At 45.1% G+C, this 26,963-nt stretch overlaps 1 long non-coding RNA gene across 1 annotated transcript in view; it reads left to right on the top strand.

Moving 5' to 3' along the window:
- The window catches only part of LOC149473395 (uncharacterized), a 70,889-nt gene extending 45,312 nt beyond the window's left edge, over window positions 1-25,577 (top strand). The window contains exons 3-4 of the long non-coding RNA XR_016313279.1: window positions 17,827-17,888; window positions 24,702-25,577. This is a non-coding gene — a long non-coding RNA (uncharacterized LOC149473395). The remainder of the gene's footprint in view (window positions 1-17,826; window positions 17,889-24,701) is intronic.
- The last annotated feature ends 1,386 nt before the right edge of the window (window positions 25,578-26,963 follow it).

Genomic DNA, 26,963 nt, shown 5'->3' with positions numbered 1-26,963 from the left:
CAGAATTGTTACTTGCACAGACACACAATTGTTACTCAGGGCCACAGAATTCATACTCAGGGACAGACAGAATTGTTACTGAGTGCCAGAGAATTGTTACTCAGGGACAGACAGAATTGTTACTGAGTGCCAGAGAATTGTTACTCTCACAGACACAAAATTGTTACTTGCACAGACACAGAATTGTTACTCGCACAGAGACAGAATTGTTACTCAGGGCCACAGAATTCATACTCAGGGACAGACAGAATTGTTACTGAGTGCCAGAGAATTGTTACTCAGGGAAGACAGAATTGTTACTGAGTGCCATAGAATTGTTACTCAGGGACAGACAGAATTGTTACTGAGTGCCAGAGAATTGTTACTCTCACAGACACAAAATTGTTACTTGCACAGACACAGAATTGTTACTCGCACAGAGACAGAATTGTTACTCAGGGCCACAGAATTCATACTCAGGGACAGACAGAATTGTTACTGAGTGCCAGAGAATTGTTACTCAGGGACAGACAGAATTGTTACTGAGTGCCAGAGAATTGTTACTCTCACAGACACAAAATTGTTACTTGCACAGACACAGAATTGTTACTTGCACAGACACACAATTGTTACTGAGTGCCAGAGAATTGTTACTCAGGGACAGACAGAATTGTTACTGAGTGCCAGAGAATTGTTACTCAGGGACAGACAGAATTGTTACTGAGTGCCAGAGAATTGTTACTCAGGGACAGACAGAATTGTTACTGAGTGCCAGAGAATTGTTACTCTCACAGACACAAAATTGTTACTTGCACAGACACAGAATTGTTACTCGCACAGAGACAGAATTGTTACTCAGGGCCACAGAATTCATACTCAGGGACAGACAGAATTGTTACTGAGTGCCAGAGAATTGTTACTCAGGGACAGACAGAATTGTTACTGAGTGCCAGAGAATTGTTACTCTCACAGACACAAAATTGTTACTTGCACAGACACAGAATTGTTACTTGCACAGACACACAATTGTTACTCAGGGCCACAGAATTCATACTCAGGGACAGACAGAATTGTTACTGAGTGCCAGAGAATTCTTACTCAGGGCCACAGAATTCATACTCAGGGACAGACAGAATTGTTACTCAGGGACAGACAGAATTGTTACTGAGTGCCAGAGAATTGTTACTCAGGGACAGACAGAATTGTTACTGAGTGCCAGAGAATTGTTACTCTCACAGACACAAAATTGTTACTTGCACAGACACAGAATTGTTACTTGCACAGACACACAATTGTTACTCAGGGCCACAGAATTCATACTCAGGGACAGACAGAATTGTTACTGAGTGCCAGAGAATTGTTACTCAGGGACACCTAATCGTTGAATTAAATAGTATGTCAGACAACATGCAGAGGAGTGGCAGAGGAGGCAATGTTTTAGGAGCGAGCAGACGTGGCAGCAGAGGAAGGGGTCGAGGCAGCAGTATTCGCAGCCAGAGGCCAGTGCTCCCGGTGTCATCCAGCGGTCGTGTCTCCACCGACAACCCTGCCGTCATTGATTGGTTGGCTCGGTCGTCTTCCTCTTCCCAGGTCACCTCTGACACCTACAGCCAACGGTCGGTGGGTACGTCAGACACAACCGTTAGTTGGCATGGCCCGGGACCAAGCCCACTGAAATCACGTGTCCTCTACCTGCCCCTGTCCTTTGCTGTTCCCTCACCAAGCGAAGTATCGCATGCTGTGGGCTCAGCCCCACTGTACAGTGAGGAAGAGCTAACAGAGGGCGGTCAGAAACGGGGGGAGACATCAGCCTTTTCAGCAGCCAGGCGAAGAAGTACTGGCGAGGAGAGTGACATAGGGTGCTGGCAGATTACGGACCTCCCATAGCTGCTGCCAGGCCCCTAATCTGCCATGGGCCCCTATATACCGCCTCCTCATGCTGCTGCCAAGTCCAGAGTCTCTCATGGGTCCCTGTACGGCCTCCCATTGCTGCTGTCTCCATCGCCACACTCTGCCATGTGCCACTTTCAGGTCTCCTCACACACTGCTGGTGTGTTGAATTTTTTGACATAGGGTGCTGGCAGATTACGGGCCCCCTATAGCTGCTGCCAGGCCCCTAATCTGCCATGGGCCCCTATATACCGCCTCCTCATGCTGCTGCCAGTTCCAGAGTCTCTCATGGGTCCCTGTACGGCCTCCCATTGCTGCTGTCTCCATCGCCACACTCTGCTGCCATGTGCCACTTTCAGGTCTCTTCACACTGCTGGTGTGTTAAATTTTTTGACATAGGGTGCAGGCAGATTACGGGCCTCACATAGCTGCTGCCAGGCCCCTAATCTGCCATGGGCCCCTATATACCGCCTCCTCATGCTGCTGCCAAGTCTAGAGTCTCTCATGGGTCCCTGTACGGCCTCCCATTGCTGCTGTCTCCATCGCCACACTCTGCTGCCATGTGCCACTTTCAGGTCTCTTCACACTGCTGGTGTGTTAAATTTTTTGACATAGGGTGCAGGCAGATTACGGGCCTCACATAGCTGCTGCCAGGCCCCTAATCTGCCATGGGCCCCTATATACCGCCTCCTCATGCTGCTGCCAAGTCCAGAGTCTGTCATGGTCCCTGTACGGCCTCCCATTGCTGCTGTCTCCATCGCCACACTCTGCTGCCATGTGCCACTTTCAGGTCTCTTCACACTGCTGGTGTGTTAAATTTTTTGACATAGGGTGCAGGCAGATTACGGGCCTCACATAGCTGCTGCCAGGCCCCTAATCTGCCATGGGCCCCTATATACCGCCTCCTCATGCTGCTGCCAAGTCTAGAGTCTCTCATGGGTCCCTGTACGGCCTCCCATTGCTGCTGTCTCCATCGCCACACTCTGCTGCCATGTGCCACTTTCAGGTCTCTTCACACTGCTGGTGTGTTAAATTTTTTGACATAGGGTGCAGGCAGATTACGGGCCTCACATAGCTGCTGCCAGGCCCCTAATCTGCCATGGGCCCCTATATACCGCCTCCTCATGCTGCTGCCAAGTCCAGAGTCTGTCATGGTCCCTGTACGGCCTCCCATTGCTGCTGTCTCCATCGCCACACTCTGCTGCCATGTGCCACTTTCAGGTCTCTTCACACTGCTGGTGTGTTAAATTTTTTGACATAGGGTGCAGGCAGATTACGGGCCTCACATAGCTGCTGCCAGGCCCCTAATCTGCCATGGGCCCCTATATACCGCCTCCTCATGCTGCTGCCAAGTCTAGAGTCTCTCATGGGTCCCTGTACGGCCTCCCATTGCTGCTGTCTCCATCGCCACACTCTGCTGCCATGTGCCACTTTCAGGTCTCTTCACACTGCTGGTGTGTAAAATTTTTTGACATAGGGTGCTGCAAGATAACGGGCCTCACATAGCTGCTGCCAGGCCCCTAATCTGCCATGGGCCCCTATATACCGCCTCCTCATGCTGCTGCCAAGTCCAGAGTCTGTCATGGTCCCTGTACGGCCTCCCATTGCTGCTGTCTCCATCGCCACACTCTGCTGCCATGTGCCACTTTCAGGTCTCTTCACACTGCTGGTGTGTTAAATTTTTTGACATAGGGTGCTGCAAGATAACGGGCCTCACATAGCTGCTGCCAGGCCCCTAATCAGCCATGGGCCCCTATACCGCCTCCTCCTGCTGCTGCCAGGTCCAGAGTCTCTCATGCCATGTGCCACTTTCAGGTCTCTTCACACTGCTGGTGTGTTTAATTTTTTGACATAGGGTGCAGGCAGATTACGGGCCTCACATAGCTGCTGCCAGGCCCCTAATCTGCCATGGGCCCCTATATACCGCCTCCTCATGCTGCTGCCAAGTCTAGAGTCTCTCATGGGTCCCTGTACGGCCTCCCATTGCTGCTGTCTCCATCGCCACACTCTGCTGCCATGTGCCACTTTCAGGTCTCTTCACACTGCTGGTGTGTTAAATTTTTTGACATAGGGTGCTGCAAGATAACGGGCCTCACATAGCTGCTGCCAGGCCCCTAATCTGCCATGGGCCCCTATATACCGCCTCCTCATGCTGCTGCCAAGTCCAGAGTCTGTCATGGTCCCTGTACGGCCTCCCATTGCTGCTGTCTCCATCGCCACACTCTGCTGCCATGTGCCACTTTCAGGTCTCTTCACACTGCTGGTGTGTTAAATTTTTTGACATAGGGTGCTGCAAGATAACGGGCCTCACATAGCTGCTGCCAGGCCCCTAATCAGCCATGGGCCCCTATACCGCCTCCTCCTGCTGCTGCCAGGTCCAGAGTCTCTCATGCCATGTGCCACTTTCAGGTCTCTTCACACTGCTGGTGTGTTTAATTTTTTGACATAGGGTGCAGGCAGATTACGGGCCTCACATAGCTGCTGCCAGGCCCCTAATCTGCCATGGGCCCCTATATACCGCCTCCTCATGCTGCTGCCAAGTCTAGAGTCTCTCATGGGTCCCTGTACGGCCTCCCATTGCTGCTGTCTCCATCGCCACACTCTGCTGCCATGTGCCACTTTCAGGTCTCTTCACACTGCTGGTGTGTTAAATTTTTTGACATAGGGTGCTGGCAGATTACGGGCCTCCTATAGCTGCTGCCAGGCCCCTAATCTGCCATGGGCCCCTATATACCGCCTCCTCATGCTGCTGCCAAGTTCAGAGTCTGTCATGGGTCCCTGTACGGCCTCCCATTGCTGCTGTCTCCATCGCCACACTCTGCCATGTGCCACTTTCAGGTCTCCTCACACTGCTGGTGTGTTGAATTTTTTGACATAGGGTGCTGGCAGATTACGGGCCTCCTATAGCTGCTGCCAGGCCCCTAATCTGCCATAAGCCCCTATATACCGCCTCCTCATGCTGCTGCCAAGTCCAGAGTCTGTCATGGGTCCCTGTACGGCCTCCCATTGCTGCTGTCTCCATCGCCACACTCTGCCATGTGCCACTTTCAGGTCTCCTCACACACTGCTGGTGTGTTGAATTTTTTGACATAGGGTGCTGGCAGATTACGGGCCTCCTATAGCTGCTGCCAGGCCCCTAATCTGCCGTAGGCCCCTATATACCGCCTCCTCATGCTGCTGCCAGGTCCAGAGTCTCTCATGGGTCCCTGTACGGCCTCCCATTGCTGCTGTCTCCATCGCCACACTCTGCCATGTGCCACTTTCAGGTCTCCTCACACTGCTGGTGTGTTCCATTTTTTGTCATAGGGTGCTGGCAGATTATGGGCCTCCCATAACTGCTGCCAGGCCCCTAATCTGCCATGGGCCCCTATACCGACTCCTCATGCTGTGACGTTGCAACAAGGTGGAATTCAACCCTACATATGTTAGACCGCCTTTACGAACAGCAAAAGGCCATCACAGATTTCCTGATGTTAAAAGCAGATAAAGGTACTCCCTGTGTAACTTAGATGTCAGCCATTGGCAGCTCATGCGTGACACCTGCGCTTGCTCAGGCCCTTTGAGGAGGCCACGCTATTCGTGAGTCGGCAGGACTATGGGATGAACGACGTCATTCCTCTGTTGCACGTCCTGGAACAAATGCTGTTAACAATGGCTGGTCAGGGTGCGGTAGACGTGGCGCACAGATCTCAACGCCACATGGCCCCTGTGGGGGCAGGACTGGAAGAAGAGGAGGAGGTAGAGGAGGACATTGGTGCTCAGGAATTATTGAGTGAAATGGGTGGTTTTTCCACTCAGCGGACAGGAGTGGAGGAGCAGGAGCATCTGGTAGAGGAGGAGGAAGAGGAGACAGAGGACCTAGACGCACCGTGGCAGTATGCTGTGGAGATGGAGGCAGGGAGTCCCTCGCATTCCTTGGCACAAATGGCCCATAGCATGCTCGGTTGCTTGCGTAGCGACAGCCGAATAATAACCATCAGACAGAGGGATGACTTTTGGCTGTCCACCTTGTTGGACCCTCGCTACCGTTCAAAAATGGTGGCCTTTTTCACACCTGCTGAGAGGGAGGCCAAAATAACGTACTATAAAAAACACCTATGTAGTCAGCTGGTCTCTGCCTGTCTGCGCCAACGTCCATCCTCAGACACTGTGGGCCCTGTGCGCTCGTGTTCCGCTGCCATGGCAGCAGGGGAGGGGTGGGGTGGTAGGAGCAGTGGCAGCTCCACCAGCAGCGGCTGCCTCAGTCTGCAGTCGATGATGAGTAGCTTTCTTCACCAGCGCAGTGAGGAAACTACTAACCAGCCGCAGCAGCAGCAGCAGCATCAGGTGGACCTGGAGCAGGACCTCAAACAACAGGCTTAGGCCTACTTGGACAGCACCCTGCCAACCGAGGTAGACAATCCCCTTGACTACTGGGCAACGAAACTTGACCTTTGGCCCCAACTAGCTGAATTTGCCCTTGAAAGGCTGTCATGCCCGGCCAGTAGCGTGGCATCGGAGCGCGTGTTTAGTGCGGCAGGAGGTATTGCAACTCCGCGGAGGACACGACTGTCCACCCAAAGTGTGGAGAGACTGACGTTTGTGAAAATGAATCAGGCGTGGATTAGTCTGGATTTCAAACCACCAGTTCCTGACACAACTGACTAAATCCGCCATGAATCATGCCCCAAACATGTGCCACTTTCAGGTCTCCTCACACTGCTGGTGTGTTCCATTTTTTGTCATAGGGTGCTGGCAGATTACGGGCCTCCCATAGCTGCTGCCAGGCCCCTAATCTGCCATGGGCCCCTATACCGCCTCCTCATGCTGCTGCCAAGTCCAGAGTCTCTCATGGGTCCCTGTACGGCCTCCCATTGCTGCTGCCTCCATCGCCACACTCTGCCATGTGCCACTTTCAGGTCTCCTCACACTGCTGGTGTGTTCCATTTTTTGTCATAGGGTGCTGGCAGATTACGGGCCTCCCATAGCTGCTGCCAGGCCCCTAATCTGCCATGGGCCCCTATACCGCCTCCTCATGCTGCTGCCAGGTCCAGAGTCTCTCATGGGTCCCTGTACGGCCTCCCATTGCTGCTGTCTCCATCGCCACACTCTGCCATGTGCCACTTTCAGGTCTCCTCACACTGCTGGTGGGTTCCATTTTTTGTCATAGGGTGCTGGCAGATTACGGGCCTCCCATAGCTGCTGCCAGGCCCGTAATCTGCCATGGGCCCCCGTACCGACTCCTCATGCTGCTGCCAGGCCCGTAATCTGTCATGGGCCACTGTTGTCGCTTGTTGGCATATTCCGCTCGTTCAGATGCTCCTTCTCCTGCTACTCCTCTTCACGGATTCCGTCAGCAGTCTTTCTTGGAATCCGTTTCCAAGAGACAACAGTTTGCGAGCACGCACCCGACGGTGCAGAAGCTGAACGTCCTCCTGTCCAAGTTGCTGCTGCCAGGCTCGTAATCTGTCATGCGCCCCTGTACCGCCTCCTCATGCTGCTGCCAGGTCCAGAGTGTGTCATGGGCCCCCGTACCGACTCCTCATGCTGCTGCCAGGCCCGTAATCTGTCATGGGCCCCTGTACCGCCTCCCCATGCTGCTGCCAGGTCCAGAGTGTGTCATGGGTCCCTGTACGGCCTCCCATTGCTGCTGCCAGGCCCGTAATCTGCCATGGGCCCCTGTACCGACTCCTCATGCTGCTGCCAGGCCCGTAATCTGTCATGGGCCCCTGTACCGCCTCCTCATGCTGCTGCCAGGTCCAGAGTGTGTCATGGGTCCCTGTACGGCCTCCCATTGCTGCTGTCTCTATCGCCACACTCTGCCATGTGCCACTTTCAGGTCTCCTCACACTGCTGGTGGTTTCCATTTTTGTCATAGGGTGCTGTATGGCCTCCCATTGCTGCTGCCTCCACCGCCACACTGTGGCTCCACACTCTGGTTTTGGCCCCGTGACTGCCCAAATGAGTGAAGTGTGCGGTGATTCTAAGATCGACGGCACTCATCTGCATGTCATACTGACTGACAGTATTATTTCTCTTCCCCAGCAGACTCCAAGGGCATTTAAATTAAAGGTACAGTGTTCTGCACTAATATTAAGTCTCTCTGAAGCCTAGAAACACCCTTTTTTAAGTTAAATTCACAGCGAATTTATTCGACTCGAATCGAATATTGTCCACGAATTCGCCGAATCAGTCGAATCGAATTTTTCATTTCTTCGCTCATCTCTAGTAACAAACACCACCGTTGTAGAACACGTACCCTCTCCAATGGATGTAAGGTCCACCTGCTGTGTCAGTTTCCCTCACTGGTGTGCAAGGTCCCGCACGTAGCCTCCTCAAAGTGGTCCTGGAAGTAATTGCTCCTCATATGGCCAAAGAGAATAAAAGATGCTCCCATAGTGTATTAAAGTTTAATAACTCAAATGGTAAAAAGGTACAAATCCCACTCACATTTACCACTAGAAATATATGCCTTTGTACATATCCACATTCTGTGGGTGTACTTTACATGGATCTGAATAGGAGTTCCAAGATGGCGTCCATGCTGGAATTTGCGTCAACACGACCGGAAGTTGTCTCACCACGTGCCCGCGCGTTGCGTCACGATGACATGTGACTTCATCAGGTTATCTATCTACGCAGTATACCTTCCCGGGTAAAAGGGAAAGGCGGTATTTGACCTATGCAATTTGGGTCATAAAAGGAGGTGAAAGTATACAGTATATGTATATCTCTGGTGGAGGAGCACCTATAGGAATATATGTGGATGAAAGCAATAAAGAGCACCTGTGTGGGAACAAATTATATACACACGGATCAAGCACACATTATAGACTTTTAAGTTGTATTCAGTGTATTCACAATTATTGCATAATCACATGGTTTGGATGCTTTAATTCATATATGAGGTTATAGAGATATATGCACGGCACTATTTTATGACAAATAGAAATGTATCATTTTATTAAAATAATTTACAAGAAAACCAATTCCAAGAGAAAGAGGTGGACTGCCATTGCAAATCTCCTTTTGAAAAGGCTTGTTCTTTGCTTGGGATGCTACTCATAACACCTGCTTTCACTTGCAGTGTAACATACTAGAATCTGTGAATCAAAAAAGCAGCTGCATGAATGACATACACTCACAGGCCACTTTATTAGGTACACGTGTTCGATTGCTTGGTAACACAAGTTGCTAATCAGCCAATCACATGGCAGCAACTTAATGCATTTAGGCATCAAGATGTGGTGATGAAGTTCAAACTGAACATCAGAATGAGGAAGAAAGGGGATTTAAGTGACTATGAACGTGGTATGGTTGTTGGTGCCAGACAGGCTGGTCTTTCAAAAACTGCTGATCTACTGGGATTTTCATGCACAACAATCTCTAGGGTTAAGAGAATGGTTCAAAAAAGAGAAAATTTGCAGTGAGCAACAGTTGTGTGCAAGAAAATGCCTTGTTGATGTCAGAGACCAGAGGAGAATGGGCATTCGATTTCAACTCCGACATTCAGATGGTAGGGTCAGAATCTGGTGTAAACAACACAAAATCATGGATCCATCCAGCCTTGTATCAATGGTTCAGGCTGGTGGTGTAATGGTGTGGGGTATATTTTCTTGGCACCAGCAAGATGTACCTAATAAAGTGGCTGGTGAGTGTATATAAAATATATAGGTTTTGCCCATTGGGATCCTAGCAAGATGTGTGCTACCTTTTATCATAGCTTAATAACTGGAATATGTTAAAATTAGGACACATCTCATAACTGACCTCTTATAGGCAAGTTATTTTATGAGTCTTTTTTTAACCACTTGAGTACCAGCATGTATTACACCTTAATTACCAGACCATTTTTCACTTTCTAATGCAAAACTGTACCCAAATGAATTGTATACCTTTTTTTGGGACACATAAAACTTAAAGTGGAGCTCCACCCAAAAAGGGAAGTTCCGTTTTAAGGACTGGTCCCCCACTCCCCTTGAGAAATTGGCATCTTTGGGGAGTAACCTAATTTTTACAGGTACCCACTCCCACTCCAACTGCTTAGACGATCGCAAGCGGAAGTACAATTTTTGTAGCTGCTATTTTTTCAGACTTAACTGGAGCTCCACATTAATTTCGGTGGATTTAACAATCACTATTTTTACTATAAAATGGAAAAAAGCACCAAAAAAAATGTACTTTCTTATTAACCGCTTCCTGACCGCCTTATAGCAGAAGTACTGATACAGGGCAGCAGGGCCCCCGAACCCCTCGTGTATTGTATTGTATTGTTACTGTCTTGACTCATGTTCTGTCCCCCTTGCTATTTTACAGCGCTGAGCATACCCTTTGGCGCTATATAAATACTGTATAATAATAATAATAATAATAATAATATATACAGGATTTTGCTTTTATGGGTAGGGGGCATGCGTGCACGTTCCCTACCCATGCTGCTATTGGCGCTCGGCATGTCAATCACCGGGTCATGGCTGCTAATTCTTGGCCGGGACTCGGTGATCGTTGCCAGAGCTGACAGGCGTGAGGTCTGTATGTAAATAATACAGATCTCTACCCTGTCAGCACGAACAGGCTACTTTGTATTGCTCTGCATAGTAGAGCAATACAAAACAGCTTGTCTACACAGTAAACACACACACACAGCACACAGTTAACCCTTTGATCATCCCAGATATTAACCCCTTCCTGCCCAGTGTCATTAGTACAGTATCAGTGCTTTTTATTAGACTGATCACTGTATTAGTGTTACTGGGGATGTCAGTGGCAGTTAGTCAGTTCCCCCCCCCAGTGTCAGAATGCCTGCCGCAGTCCCACTATAAGTCACTGATCACGGTGACCATGGCGCTCTGCAGTAGTATAGAGCTTCGTATGCCCGCCGAGAAATGGTGCATACCGGATCCCGCTGTGTGTTTGCCTGCGCTGCCCGCTGGTGCTACAGCTGCGTCCCTTCATAGTGAGTGGTCCGGTGCGGAGGTATAGTGTGGCTCTGTGCGGCCGGTGATCCCGGGAAGCGGGGGGGAAGCTGTGTGGCTGTGGAGCATCGGGAGGCGGCTGCCTGTCAGCAGAAGAGGGACCCAGGGGAGGAGCAGAGGACTGGGAGGACCCATGTGAGAGGTCAGGTGATCGTCAGGGATACCTGGGAACCAGCCTGATCGGGGAGATCGGAGTGACTGGAACTGGGTGGATGGAATCTTACTGCACCTTCTCTAAACGGGTCCCAGGCAGTTCCTTCTCCTCATTGTGGGAGAGGCCTCGCTGGGGAAGGGAGCGAGGTCGGTGACAGTTGCAAGAAAGAACAAGGAAGGAATGTACTGCAGAGCTGGACAGGGGCTGCTAAGTAGAGCCCTGAGACAAAGCCCACCAGGCTGGGGACCCCCCAGACACCAAAGGAGAGCCAGTGTGACGCAGGAAGAAAAGGAAAACTATTAACAGCCAGTCAGTACAGGAGCGGTTTAGTGGCTGGGGGAGGCTATAAATCCCCAAAGCGGAAACTTAATTAATTAATATGTGGAGATTAAACAAGACTATTTTACAAAACCCGGAAGCAGAAAGAAGAGTAAAACAGGAAATAGATCAATGTTTTAAGATAAATGAGTCTGAGGAAGTTTCTATTTCCATAAGGCTTAAACTTATCTCAGGGGTATACTGCCATAGGGGTGGAGATAAAGAAAGAATAGGGAAAAAGAATTAGGATATTAACAGAAGAACTATACCAGTTAGAACAACTACATAAAAAGAAGATAAATACGGAGTTACAACAAGAGATAATATTAAAAAGAGAGGAATTAAAGGACTTTTTGGAACAAGAAAAAAGGAAAATTTTTAATGGGGTTTCGAAGGAAAGATATTGGTGGGGGATAAACCAGGAAAATACTTATTGAGCAAATTGAAGGAAAAGAAATCAAAGAACTTTATAGATAGAATTAAAGATGAAAAAGGACAGATGGTATATTCAACCACCGACATCACCAATACATTTCAGAGATTTTATAGGCTATATGGGTCAAAAGGTAAACCTCAGAAGGAATCAGAACAAGAGAGAAGGAAGAAGAGGTTGATTTTTCTGAATGAGGCCAGTATGCCTAGATTGGATAAAGCCAGATTAACAGCTTTAGTTAGCCCAATATCAATTGAAGAAGTCAACCTAGCATTAAAGGGCACTGTACCACTAGCACTCCACTGAATAGACGCCCCCAGCGCACGGAATCTAAGTCCCAGTGTGCTTGTTCACCAGGGCCCATGATGGTGGGGATGGACTTGGAGCACCCCGAGACCAGGTCGTGGCTACTGGGTACGTCCGTCAGTGGTAGTGGTATGCGCCAAGGGCTCCCACGGGAAAGAGTCTGATATGAGGAGGTCAGAAGACCCCACTGCGAGGGATGGATGGATGAGCAAGGTCAGACAGGCCGGGTCGGTAACAGAGAGGACGGTAAGGTACAAGGCAGCGGGCAGAGAATAGTCGGGTCACACGCCAGGTCAGCAACAGCAGGTCAAATTCAATAGGGGGCATCCAGGAGAGAGGTCAGGCAAAGCAAGGGTCAGGACAGGATAACATAGCAAGGTCAGGTACAATCCGGGTCAAAAATTTACAGGGCACAGGTTCACAGTATACAGGATGCAGGCAAGACCAGAAGGCACTGAATGACAGCTCAGGGCCATTTAAATATCCCGCCCTGCGCTGCCATTGGTGCCCAGCGGGCGGCCGCGGCTTCTACTGCGCATGCGCGAACTCGAACGCCGCGGCCGACCCGGACCTAGTGCCCGTGTCCCTGCACAGGGAGGCGCACTGCGCCTGCGCCGGGACCATCGCTGCGGGGATCGTGGAGATCCCTGACAGGCACAGCTAAAGGGAAGAGCCCAGGGCCCAAAGGATTCACAGTGGGATAATATAAGAAGTTTAAAGAATAACTATCCCCTAAGTAGTGTATTTATATGAATGCACTGAGAGAGGAAACAAAGATGAGGGAGGAGTCGCTACAGGCATATATTATGGTTATACCTAAGGAAGGGAAAGATTGGTCTCAGCGTACCAGCTACAGACCTATATCTCTGTTGAAGACTGATACAAAATTGTATGCAAAGGTATTAACGACAAGGTTGAAAGAGCTGATGTCTGACTGGATACAAGTAGATCAAGTGGGTTTTATCCCGGGTAGAGAGGGAAAAGATAATGATTTAAGAACTTTACTTATTTTGCTAAAACATTAAAGAGGAGAGGTTTTGGGAATTATTTTGTCGGTTGACACTGAAAAGGCCTTTGATAGAATAGACTGGGGGTTTATGATCGATACACTGAGAACACTAGGAATCGGGCCTAGATTGATGCAGTGGATAAAAGAGCTATATAGAAATTCCCACAATTGCAGTAAAAGTAAATAGCTCACTATCCAAATTTTTTAGGATGTGCAATGGAACCAGGCAGGGATGTCCCTTATCCCTGTTGCTATTTGTGATCTCCTTGGAATCATTATTAGCAACTATTAGAAATAGTACAGATGTCAAAGGAATGCGGATGGGGGATACCGAACATAAAGTGGCAGGATATGTAGATAATATGCTGTTTTATATAGCAAACCCCGATTAACATTACCAAATTTATTGGGAAAACTGAAAGAATATGGAGAGCTATATAACCTTAAAATCAACCCCTTGAAAATTGAGATCTTAAATATAAATATCCCAAAGGCTGAGAAAAAAAATTTAACAAAAAGAATTCCCCTTTAAATGGAGAGAAAAAGAACTAAAGTATTTGGGAATAAAATTAACATCGCCCATAAAAAATCTATATCAGGCAAACTATATCCCGTTAATAAATGAGATAAAGGATAATTTGAGGAAAGCTTCTGTGGGAAAGCAGTCCTGGATAGGCCGGATAAATATAATTAAGATGATAATAGTACCAAAAGTTTTGTATAAATTTAATATGCTCCCAATACCTCTCCCTGGGTCTTTTTTTAGGTGTCTTAAAAAAATAATACTCAGATATGTGTGGGTTATTAAAAAACAAGAGTTAAATATGAAATTTTATGCATAAACAAAAAAAAAGGGGGGACTTAATATGCCAGATTTCAAGAGATATTATAATTCAATGTTATTATCACAAATTGTAGAATGGATATATAATGCTCAGGGGAGAAGCTGGATAAAAATGGAGAGTTCACTTAGTAAGGCACCATTAGAGGACACAAGCACTGACACGGAATGTATTTAAGATTTGGTATGAATTACACAAGCAGGAGTGTAAGTTTAATTCACTATCAATCCCGTTGGCGGGGACTAGATTCTTTCCACCCAGGAATGATAATATTTCATGGAAATGGATTATTGATAGAAATGTACCTTTAAAAGATATTGTGGTTAAAGGGGTTGTATGTTCTTTATATGATTTGAGGAATAAAAAGGAAATATTTTCTACACTAGATGAGAGGCGGTATGGTCAAATAAGACATTTTGTTGCAAAGCTCCCACAACCACTAAGGACCGAGAAAGAAATGTATCCCTTAGAACAACTGTTGAGTACAAATAGAACACAAAAACACACCACCTCTAGGATTTATAGAATCCTAACTGAAATAGAGGGATCAATATCCCAAATTTTTTGGAAAAGTGGGAAACGCTTGGAACAAAATTTGAATGAGCAACAAGAAAGTAAACACATGGGGTGGTGAATATGAATACAGCGGAAATGAATTATAAATGTCTGGTTAGAAGGTATATTACTCCTAACATGATGCATAAATTACGCCCAGAGGTCTCAACCCAGTGCTGGAAAGGATGTGGAAGTAATGGCACATATCTGGTGGGACTGTCCCAAAATACAGGAGTGCAAAATATACAAGAGATCCAGGGGATCAGTGTACCGATGGATCCGTAGGTTTGCCTATTTTATAAATCAGAGCTTTCAGTGAAGCAATATAAAAATATAATATTGTTCCATCTTTTAAATGCAGCCAAAATCCTTATTCCTAAATATTGGCAAACAGCAGCTCCAAAAAGAAAAGATTGGATGGAAAGAGTTGAATATATACAGTATGTAGGATGGAAGAATCGCATCATGCAGATGAGGACAGAATGGAAAAATTCAAGAATACCTGGAAAGGATTGTATATTTTCAAGAAATTAAAAAGATTTTTAGAAGTAGTTGGAGTGTAAGGGAATAAAGAAATATAAATAAGCTGCTAGGAAAAACAGGAAAGAGAGAGGTAAAAGACAAGGAGGGGAAATAGTAAGGTAGAATAACAAAAGAAGATTAAGAAGTAAACAGAAGGATTAGGTTGACAAGAGGAAGAGGGAGAGTGGGGAAGGGGGAGGTTTGGTTTTTTATATAAATATAGGATTATGGGATGTAAACAAGTATATATTTATGTACCATATGATGTTGGATGGAAATGGGTTTGATTGATAAAAATGTAATAAAGATATAATTAAAAAGTCGCTGATCACCACCATTACTAGTAATACAAAATAAAAATAAAAATTCCAGTATATATACCACCACTTACAGACGCTATAACTTTTATGTAAACCAATTAATTTACATATATTGGGATTTTTTATATTTTATATTTTTAGATATGTAGCAGAATACATTTTGGCCTAAATTTATGATGAAATTTTATTTTTTTTATTAGACATGTTTAATAGCAAAGTCAAAAATATGGTTTTTTGCCATTGCCAGCTTCTTTGTTTTTGAAAAAACAGTACACAGACCTCTCCAACAGTTCTCTATGTCTTATGGGAACCTTTGGATGGGTTTGTGTGGGTTTTTTTGTTTAAGAAACTGGCAATGAATGTCATTCTTTGTAAATGTAATTTTTGTTCTGGCACATCCTATAGCAAGAATGAAAAAATGACAGAGATTCACCCTCCCAAAATTCATACCAGACACTTGAATTTGGTATGGATTTTAAGGAGGTGCTCCACACAAGAAAAAAAAAATTTTTAATTTCCCCCAAGATATCCATACCATACCATGGTACAAATTTTAAGGGGGACTCCATGAAGAAAAAAAATGCATGAAATCCCAAATAATCTATACCAGACCCTTAATCCAAGCATACAGCCTGGTTAGCCAGGAAAGAAGGGGACGATTGTGCACTCCCCTTTCCTGAAACATACCAGGCCCCCAACATGGGGGGATGCCTTTCCCAGGCAAAGCATCTTGTTGATGAGGAGAAGGGCCTCTTCCCCACAGCCCTGGCCCAATGGTTGTGGAGATCTGTGGGTGGGGGGGCTAATGGTAATTTGGAAGCACACTTTAATAGGGGGGCCCTCAAATATCACCTGTCCACATAAATGAGTATGGTGTTTTCACAAAAACAAATCCTCAAAAAAGTTCCTTGATGTAAATCCATAGTCAGTCATGATGTCCACCACCTGATGGATAGCTGCAAAAACAAAAAAGCTGATGACCTGGTGCATGCATATAATCCCAACAGTGACACTAGCTAATGGCCGCTCCTTAAGCATTCATCAACTATATAAGGGAAGGGTAGGGATAGTAATGGGCACTGGCCATATTTGAGTGGTGATGTCACTACTTTCCCCACTTTTATACTTAAAAGGAGCAGGGTTTCCCAGTGGCTTTAGTGGTTCCTAGTATGGCTATGGGTTCATCACTGCCCAAATATGTCCTCCACGGCTTCCTTAGGAATCAGTGACCACGGGAAGCAATCATTCCTAGATTGTAAGCTTGAAAGAGTAGGTTCCTCGAACCCCTCGTGTATCACATTGTATTGTTATTGTACTGTCGCATGTCCTGTCTCCCTTTGTAATGTACAGCACTGAGTGAACTATTGGTGCTTTATAAATACTGTATTATAATAATAATAATATATATGTATAAGGTGTGTGTGTCCCTGCTGGGGAGATTAACCCATTCCATTTGTCCCGGAGACCATTCTTACCAAAACAGATAGTGCTGAGAAATCTGGGATTTTAGAATTGTCACAGAAGAGGTGAGTGTAAATCTTTTAATAAGAAGAAATGTGCTGGTGACAATTTTCTAAGTGGAAGTTCTGTAGGGATCAATTTGTAAATGTTTTCGCACAAGATCCATAAAACTTCCACCTAAGATTGAGATATTTTCCCGATTCAGTAAAAAAAAAGTGGTTCCTTGGGCAAAGACTTTGTGAATCTTGTGGAAAACATTTTTGAAGTTTGATTTGTTTGTATTTCTTTTGCCCCAAAAAATTCATTTTGAAAAAAATGTGACCTCACCAAATACATTATAAGGTATCATTCACACTTGGGAGTTTTGGCAACAATAGCTAAAACACACATTACCCCAACACATGGAAACGCTCCTTACCTGAAGCGTGGTGCATTGTAGTGCCATTCATTGTTATTGAAACCCTACAGAATGTACCCCAAAGGCACTATAGCACATACATACCATGAATGCTGGCAAAAAAGGGGCCATGTATGTTTTTCCATTCGTTGTGGTGTGTTGGAAGGTCATTCATAATGAACACACAACACGTACCAGAACACACACAAACCCAACAGAACACTTAGGTATGAATAGGCCCTCGAGTCTTATGTAAAAAAACAACAACTATCTATAAGATTCTTGTTAATCATTTGTAGTTCGCTTGCCTTAATGGCAAGCATATGCTACTGCAGGAGTTCCCTATCTATTATCTTTACACAAATGTTCATATAATAGCATGCAGATGGTGGTCGAAATGTGGTCTCTAAGTACTTTCAGCTCCTTGTCAGTATGTGTGCTTGTTTGTATCATGATCACATTGGCTGTACCTGCTGCACAAGGTGCTGTGTAATACTGCTTGGTTTTGATTCTATCAGCAACAAAGAACTGCCATCAAAAGGAACTTCCCAGGTAATCTTAACACAATCACAGTTTTAAAATCTCACAGGATAAGTCTATGAATGTCCCCTATCTGTTCCATTACTGGACAGAAAATAATAATTTGATTTGACTCATATATTTTTGTCTCGCATTTTTTTTCTCAGTTGGGCAAAGAAGGAAGAGCAAGAACCATGGTATAAATGAGGTCTGGACCTCTGAAGGAGAGGTGAGGACCTTAACGTGTTTTTATAATGAAAACAGGTAGAATGTATTGAATTCTAAATGACTGTACTTGTACCTGCTACAGTGTGAGATTAGTCAGCAGATCTGCAATAGGTGCAATCTACACACCCACCTCTGAAAAGCATGTCACTTTCGGTTACTTGTCCCACTCAAGACACAATGCTGAAATGAGGAAATGACCAAAGATTTAATATATCCTGTCCATATCTCCATATATATATATATAGCAATATAAAAGGTGATCATGCAGGCAGGACTGAAACATAGCATGCTCATGATAATACAGAATATACCGCATATATAAATGATACACATACAGTCTATATATACAGTTGTGCTCAAAAGTTTGCATACCCTGGCAGAAATTGTGAAATTTTGGCATTGATATTGAAAATATGACTTATCATTCCAACAAAATGCTCTTTTATTGAAGGATGATGATCATATGAAGCCATTTATTATCAAATAGTTGTTTGGCTCCTTTTTAAATCATAATGATAACAGAAATCACCCAAATGGCCCGGATCAAAAGTTTACATACCCTGGAATGTTTGGCCTTGGTACAGACACACAAGGTGACACACACGGGTTAAAATGCCTATGAGAGGTTAATGTTCCACATCTGTGGCTTTTTAAATTGCAATTAGTGTCAGTGTATAAATCAGGGGCCCTCAAACTTTTTAAACAGGGGGCCAGTTCACTGTCCCTCAGACCGTTGGAGGGCCAGACTATAGTTTCAAAAAAAAAAAAAAAACTATGAACAAATGCAGACACAGTACAGGAGATTACCAGAGACTGCGGACATACAACGGCAGAGGGAATACTGGGCCAGCCGCTCCATAAGACGCACAGACATTTCCCCCCAAGTGTGTCTTGTGGAGCAAAATAGTGCCCCATCATTGGTGTCAGTGGGAAGAATCGTGCCCCATCATTAGTGTCAGTGGGAGGAATAGTGCCCCATAATTGGTGTCAGTGGGAAGAAACGTGCCCCATCCTTGGTGTCAGTGGGAAGAAACGTGCCCCATCATTGGTGTCAGTGGGAGGAATAGTACCCCGTCATTGCTGTCAGTGGGAGGAATAGTGCCCCATCATTAGTGTCAGTGGGGGGAGGAATAGTGCCCCATTGTTGGTGTCAGTGGGGGGAGGAATAGTGCCCTATCGTTGGTGTCATTGTGGGGGGGGAATTGTGCCCCGTCATTGGTGTCAGTGGGGGAAGGGGATAGTGTCCCAACATTGGTGTCAGTGGGAGGAATAGTGTCCCACCATTGGTGTCAGTGGGAAGAAACGTGCCCCATCATTGGTGTCAGTGGGAAGAATCGTGCTCCATCATTGGTGTCAGTGGGAGGAATAGTACGTCATTGGTGTCAGTGGGGGGGAATAGTGCCCCATCATGGGTGTCAGTGGGAGGAATAGTACCCCATCATTGGTGTCAGTGGGGGAAGGAATAGTGTTCCATCGCTGGTGTCAGTGGGGGGTGGAATACTGCCCCATCATTGGTGTCAGTGAGGGGGGGAGGAATAGTGCCCCATCGTTGGTGTCAGTGGGGGGAGGAATAGTGCCCCATCATTGGTGTCAGTGGGGGGGGAATAGTGCCCCATCGTTGGTGTCAGTGGGAGGAATAATGCCCCATCATTAGTATCAGTGACACCAATCATGGGGCACCATTCCTCCTACTGACACCAATGACACTTAACTTGCTGACCCCTGCTCCAGGATGGTGCTGCTGCAGCCAGCATACCTGGTTGCAGCAGCCCCATCAGCACGGCACACTTACCTGTCAGCTGTCCTTCTTCACTCCGGCCTCTCCCTCACTCGATGTTCGCCGGGCCGCTCGGCGGGCCGCATGTGGCCCGCAGGCCGTAGTTTGAGGACCCGTGGTATAAATAGTCAATGAGTTTGTTAGCTCTTACATGGAAGCACTGACTGGGCTAGATACTGAGCCATGGGGATCAGAAAAGAACTGTCAAAAGTCCTGCGTAACAAGGTAATGGAACTTTATAAAGATGGAAAGAGACATAAAAAGATGTCTAAAGCCTTGAATATGCCAGTTATCACTTCCACTAAGAAGCAGAAAATTCAGGGACCTCTTGATACCAAGCCAAGTACAGGTAGACCAAGAAAGATTGCAGCCACAACTGCCAGAAGAATTTTTCGGGATACAAAGGGAAACCCATAGGTAAACACAAGAAAAATATAGGCTGCTCTGGAAAAAGACAGTGTGGTTGTTTTGAAGGAGCACAATATGATGACACTTGAACAAAAATGAGCTGCATGGTCGAGTTTGGGGCTATTAGCAACTGTGGACTGTGGACTGTATTCTTCTCAGGCCCCATTCACACTAGAGCATTTTGAATTGTGAGCAGAATCACAGTGACTCTGCCCAGGATTTAAAAATGCTCTGCTAAAATTACAAATTGTGGAACCATGTGTTCAGGTGCCATTCATTTTAATGGCACCTGAAAACGTGGTGTGGTTCTGCCGCGATCATCACACAATAAAATTGCGCTACAATCGTTTTTTCTCCTGCTGGTAAATGCTACTGCTACTAAAAGCTTCTAAAAGTCTATATGTGCATGAACACATAGGATAACATGGAGGGCCATTTGGAAGTAGTAAAAAAAAATGCCTGACGCCTAAAAGTGGCTGAAAAAACACCTTGCATGCATGAGGCCTAAGACAGCTTCCAACAGTTTCCCCAGCATAAAATGCATCACTTTGCTGTCACACTGATCCAGTTTTTTTACGCTTTTGTGTTATAAAAAGCAGAAGAAAAATGTGTAAACATGTAATCTTATAAACTTTTCATACTGATCCTTTGCAGGTATGTGCATTTTTTTTAAATCCTACGCTGCATTTTTGGAGCAGTAAAAAAAGCACACCAAAAACGTTCCTTGCCAATGAAATGAATGGAAAAAGCAGCAAAAACATATAAAAAAAATGTACACGTGTTGTGTTTTTGGTTAGGTTTTTGAGTCATAAGTCCTGTGAAAAATGCACTGTGGTAAAAACACATATATGTATTTTCTACAGATCAGTATGAAAGTAGCCTTACCTGTCCAGCAGTCCCACATTACTCTCTCTTCTCATAACAGTGCTTCTCCATACAGTTACAAAACACTGTGTGGAGCCCTAACCTTTCTCCCTTTGACACAGAAGTCTATTCCAGGTGTCAGAGGAAGAATTTAGCAGCTCAGGTGGTTGAACTGTGAGGCATCTGATTGGACCATAGACAGAGTGACATCAGGCTTCCTCCAGTACCTGTCACATCATTCCCACTCTGCATATGGATGACAGTGGCAGCGGGGCATGTTCTAGTACAGGTATCTGGTGCAGACCAATACTATCAAGTACGCATCTTGCAACTATTAAAAGACAATGAGCCATGTAAAAGTTTATTAAGGCAAGACGACAGGCACTTCAAGCCGTTGAAGGTTCTTATTACCAAGATTTTTCTAAAGTGTTTTTTTTTAATGGTATTTCCACTTTTGCAGCCAAATTGGGATATTACCTACTTTATATATGTTAAAGTGTTTGTAAACCTAACAAAAAAAAAATCATGTTACTCGCTCTTTAATGTATACTAATGTGCATTTTAATGTTACTATTTTATTTGTTCCTGCTGGTGTTCTGTAATACCTGGTTGATCCTTCCTGTGTCCCTCCTCTTGAGAGTAAACTGACCACGCTAAGCATGGCAGCTGATCTATGCTAGCGTGGTCAGTTTGTCTTGTACCATATATCAGTTTGTACAGGCACACTGGGCAGCAAGGCCTGGCACTCCCTTGAATGTTGTTATAAAAAGGCACATGCAAATTGACCCTGGTCTACCACACTTATGTGCAGGAGGTGTTTTATTATTTGAGTTCTAAAAGCGTAGCGTGCCTGTACCTTCCATAGTCAGTACAGAGCTGCTCTGCCCCCCGTCTACCCATCCATCCTGGCTTGAGTTACAGTGTATTCTCCTTCAGCAGCTCCTCCCCTCCTATATAGCTGCCCGGTCTGCTTGTATTTCATTGCCTTGGAAACATGGATGCCCAACAGCCAACATCATTTTCGCCCCAAAACACACATGCCCACCAGCAGGTCTGTCAATTGCTTGGGAACATACAGCGGTCACATGACCTGCTTTTTAACTAGAGAAAACACATTACAGGCAAGTTTGATGAAAAAAAAGAAACCTATATATATTATATTGATTGCTTTAGCTATTTATATATAAAAAAGTGTTTAACACTATTTACGTTTACAACGGCTTTAAGTCCCCATTCACATAGCATAACATAAAAAAGATTTTAAAATTCCTGCTTACCTTTTTTATTAGTTACTTTTTTATTTAGTTACTTCTATTAGTTATTTTATACCAAGTGAAAAGGGAGACAGACTACTGGGTGGTTGGAAACATAGACTATAATTGTGGAGATGACACTGGAGGATCTCACAAGACTAAGGCCCCTTTCACATGCGTGGACTGATAGGGTCCGCCTGTCTGTTTTTCAAGCGGACCCGATCAGACGCTCCATTTCTCTCTATGGAGCGGTGGGTGTAAATGGACATGTGTCCATTTACACCCGACTGCATCCGATCCCATCCTGTCCACTAAAAACAGATGGATGGGGATTCGTTCCCCATCTGTCTGGCTGATTGGATCAGATGACAGTCAGATGGAAATGGACAGGCGGTCCATTTCCATCCAACAGCCCATAGAGGACAGTAGGTTGTGTCCGTGTCTGCTTTGCATAAGCAGAGCAGACACAAACCTTTCATCCGCTTGCCCAGCAGGACAAATCTCCCGCTGAGCAAGCAGATCCGCCCCATGTGAAAGAAGCCTAACACAAAGCGGACTGCTTTTTAGAGCTCTTATTCATTTAGTCACTAGGACTCGGACTGGAGTTGATGGCACTTAAAGCAGAGCTCCACCCAAAAGGGGAAGTTCCACTTGAATGCATTGTCCCCCGCTCCCCATTAAGGATTGGCACCTTTGGCGCCCAAAATTGGCAGGTACCCGCTCCCACTTCCACTGCGATCGCCTAGGCAATCTGAAGTGGAAGTTGTCCCCCCTCCCAGTAGTGTTCTGGGACACGTGACAGGTCCCAGAATACTACGGGACAATTCACAAAGCACAGCGCTACTCGTGCATGCGTAGTGGGCACCTGGCTGTGAAGCCGCAAGCTGACACAGCCAGGTGCCCACACTGAAGATGCCGGCACCTGCAGGGGCGGATTGACAACTCATGGGGCCCTCGGGCAATAGGGGATCATGGGGCCCCTGTGTCCTTGCCCAAACTCAAAAAAAGTCTATGAAAAAGGTACCAGGGGCATCTCATGGGGCCCCCTACTGACCCCGGGCCCTCGGGCAGTGCCCGAATTGCCAAATGGTCAGTCCACCCCTGGGCACCTGGAACACCAGACGGCTAGTGAAACGTGATGCGAGGAGGACACTGCGGGATTGAGGGACAGGTAAGTGGCTGTTTTTTAAAAGTTAGCAGCTACAGTTTTTATAGCTGCTGACTTCTATTTTTTCACAGTGCGACCGGAACTCCTTTTTATTAATAATAATAATATTAATAATTCTGGACCCTCCAGCAAGGAAAACATTCTAGGAAATTCTTTGTGTATGAGTCGGCTGGGCAGCTGTGCTTGCAATTATTAACCCTGTCTGTACTGTGTAGGCAGATCTTTATTATCAGGGGTAACTGGATTTGAACACTGTCTGTTCTAACAAAGTGTTAAAGGTGTAGAGGCTGGATATCTTGCACTGAATGTTAATGAAGACTTGGGACTGGCTCCCTATAACATTGTTAAAAAAAAAACAAAAAAAACCTTGCAGTCAGACATGACACCTCCTCTTTAAAAACATCTAAAAGGTAATACATATTTGTAATTGTTTTAGGTATGTTGTGTGAATGGGAACACATCACAGACATGTAGTGGGGTTTTCTCAAATTGACAGCTAAAGTGGAAATATGCTTTAAGGTGGTGAGAAAAGAGGGTTGATTGTGTGTGCCATATACACCCATCCACTAATTTGAGAGAGATTATCTGATGCTCCTTCAATTTCAGAGAGGATATGCATTTGTTTTACTTCCCTGGATGAGACACCTGCCCATTATTTTCTTTGTTTGATCGATCTTGTCTTTGCTGTTGTCCTAATTTCCATGCCTCACAGCTGTCACTAAATTTAGTTAAGTACTGAATAATACAAGATCACTGCCTATTCTAAAAACAATATTCATGTAACGCAGCCAAGTGCATCTAAGTAACACCACACCTTCACAAAGGAAGCAATTACCAGGCAATCTAAAGGCGGAAATGTCAATGACAGCAAGCAGTTATATAGTTAACCTGGCTTCTCAACATTTCTTTTTTATAGACCAGTCACTAGAGCAGATTCTAATTTAGTGTGTAAGTCTTTAACAAACATGCATTAATTGGGGCCCACCTGTCTCTAAACGGTTCATAAAATCCCTGTAGTAACTAGTCACAAAATGAATTACTATTAGCACTGTTTTGTAAATGATCATAAGCAATGGACTTTGAGATCAGTTCATTATCTGTAAAATCTTATTTTAAATCAGCTTAAAGAATAACAATCTTTTTTTTTTTTATTCCAAAATAATAATACATGCAAGAACATAAGTGTAACCATCCAGGGCCATGTCCTTTCTTAGGATCCATATCCATCAACACTTGTGTTGTTTTCTGTTGGTTTTATAGGGTACAAATGGGTTATAAGGAACTATTTGGAATGTAAAGTGATTGGCATAATAGAAACTGTAATATTATTATTTTTCTCCACAGATTTCCTGGATCTCAAAATGAGTTTTGCAAGGTGGACTCATGCTGCTCCTGCATAGGATATTATTTCCGTGTCACTGACCAGTCACTTGTATTATATAAAATGATCATAATCTCTTCTTTATTTGGAAAATGCATATTAATGTGGACAAACCAGGAGTAAAATGTGTATTTATTCTCATAATATAACTATACAGTATATATAAATTGTACAGTATATACATATATGCTCATAAGTCTTTTGAACTGATTTAGATGGTATACATGTTATTATTTGAGTTTTAGGATACAAGATAACTATGCAATAAAATTTGAATGTACAGTCTCTAGGTCAGGGCTTGGCTGAGTAAACTAAGTATAGCAACAGGGTCACTGTAAACAAAGCCCCTTAACTTCAGTTAAAAGGACCCTATCACTAGACCATTTGTTTCATCAAAAAGTCTTCCCATAAGTTTATATATGCATGTAACATATTATAGATGTATTATTTACCTGTAAAGGCATTCCTTGTGTGGACATCCAAAAGCCCAGGGACTATTGCTGGGTGCCGCCATTTTGGGGACATGATGGAAGCATCTCCAGCCTCTCCAAGAGAAGTCAAAGTGACACTCTATAGTATTCCCCTTTACTTTTTCCCCCAGAGGTGTAGGGAGATGAATGGAGGGGTGGAGAACTTTGGCCAGCACACTAATTAAGCTAGATACAACTGGTCAGCTCAGTAGGAACCAGCCAACTTTCAGTCAGTGTGTACAGCAGTCTGACATAAGCCAGTCTAAAGACCGATCTCTGTTGAAGGGACATGCTGGAAAACCAGAATCCTATCAGCACTCTCAGCCAATGGCTGCAAGCACTGATCAGTGTATTTTGGCGTGCGGGGGGGGGGGGGGGGACCCGTGTTAGAATACAATAGCACAGCAGGAGAGATCGCCACACCAACATCGCTTGTGTTGGTATGGCGATCATTCAGTTTTTATTTTTCATTCAACCCACTGGGATGAATGAAAAAATATTGTGATGTGTACCGAGCTTTAGGAAGAGGAGAGGCAAGAAATGCAAGGAAGGAGAGGGCTGAGCTAGGACTTGACAAGTCAAATTTTCTAGTAAGTTCAAAGACAAGTTGCAAGTGAAAATTAGTTCTGGAAAGGAAACTAAGGCAAGTAAGCATTTAAAACACTTGATATTCTTTGCTTTTACATGCATTTTTTAAGTTAATGAAAGGATCTATTTAATAATTACTTATAAAAGGATTCTAAAAAAAGCCAACATAAAATGTATTTACACTCATTGGCCACTTTATTAGGTACACATGTTCAGTTTACTTGGTGACACAAATTGCTAATCAGCCAATCACATGGAAAGAACTCAATGCATTTAGGCATCTAGATGTGGTGCAGATGAGTTGCTGAAGTTCAAACCGAGCATCAGAATGGGGAAAAAAAGAGATTTAAGTGACTATGGTGGCATGGTTGTTGGTGCCAGACAGGCTGGTCTGACTATTTAAAAAACTGCTGATCTACTGGGATTTTCATGCACAACCATCTCTAGGGTTTACAGAGAATGGCCTGAAAAAGAGAAAATATCCAGTGAGTGGCAGTTGTGTGGATGAAAATGCCTTGCTGATGTCAGAGGTCAGAGGAGAATGAACAGACTGGTTGCTGCGACATTCAGATGGTAGGGTCAGAATTTGGTATAAACAGCATGAAAGCATGGATCCATCCTGCCTTGTATCAACAGTTCAGGCTGGTGGTGTAATGGTGTGGGGGATATTTTCTTGGCACTATCAAGGTGTACCTGATAAAGTGGCCGGTGAGTGGTTATGGTTATTTCATATTGACAGCAGTTTGGAGGGAAATATTGACAAGCAGAATGGTGGATTGCATGTCAAGAGGAGGTAGAGAAGTGGCTGCCAGGTGTGCAGGAGCTAATGCTCCTGAATGTCTGTTTTTTGGAGGGAGGAATTTAAAATCCCAAGGGAGATTTTGTATTGAAATATTGTGAACTAAGCATTTGGCTCGTGGTTGCAACATACTCCCATTGACCAGTCAGACTATGCAAGCCAAATAAAAATTGCTAAGACGTGTACAACCCAATCCAGTTGCGATAATAGAATTTGAATGGGCAGTCAGGAGGTAGTAAAACTGCTTAACTGCATGTTTTTACCACCCCCTAACTGACCTCCTGTGTGAAAGGAGCCTTAGGCTGGCTATACACTATACAATTTTCTGTTCAATTTCTGCCCAATTCCCTTTAGATTTACCTTCAACT

Source organism: Staurois parvus, unplaced genomic scaffold (genome assembly GCF_062004578.1).
Source record: "Staurois parvus isolate SC_StPar_1 unplaced genomic scaffold, SC_StPar_1.0 ptg000017l, whole genome shotgun sequence".
Lineage (NCBI taxonomy): Eukaryota > Metazoa > Chordata > Amphibia > Anura > Ranidae > Staurois > Staurois parvus.
The sequence above is the reverse complement of the archived record's forward strand: the minus strand, read 5'-3'. Positions and strand labels throughout refer to the sequence as shown.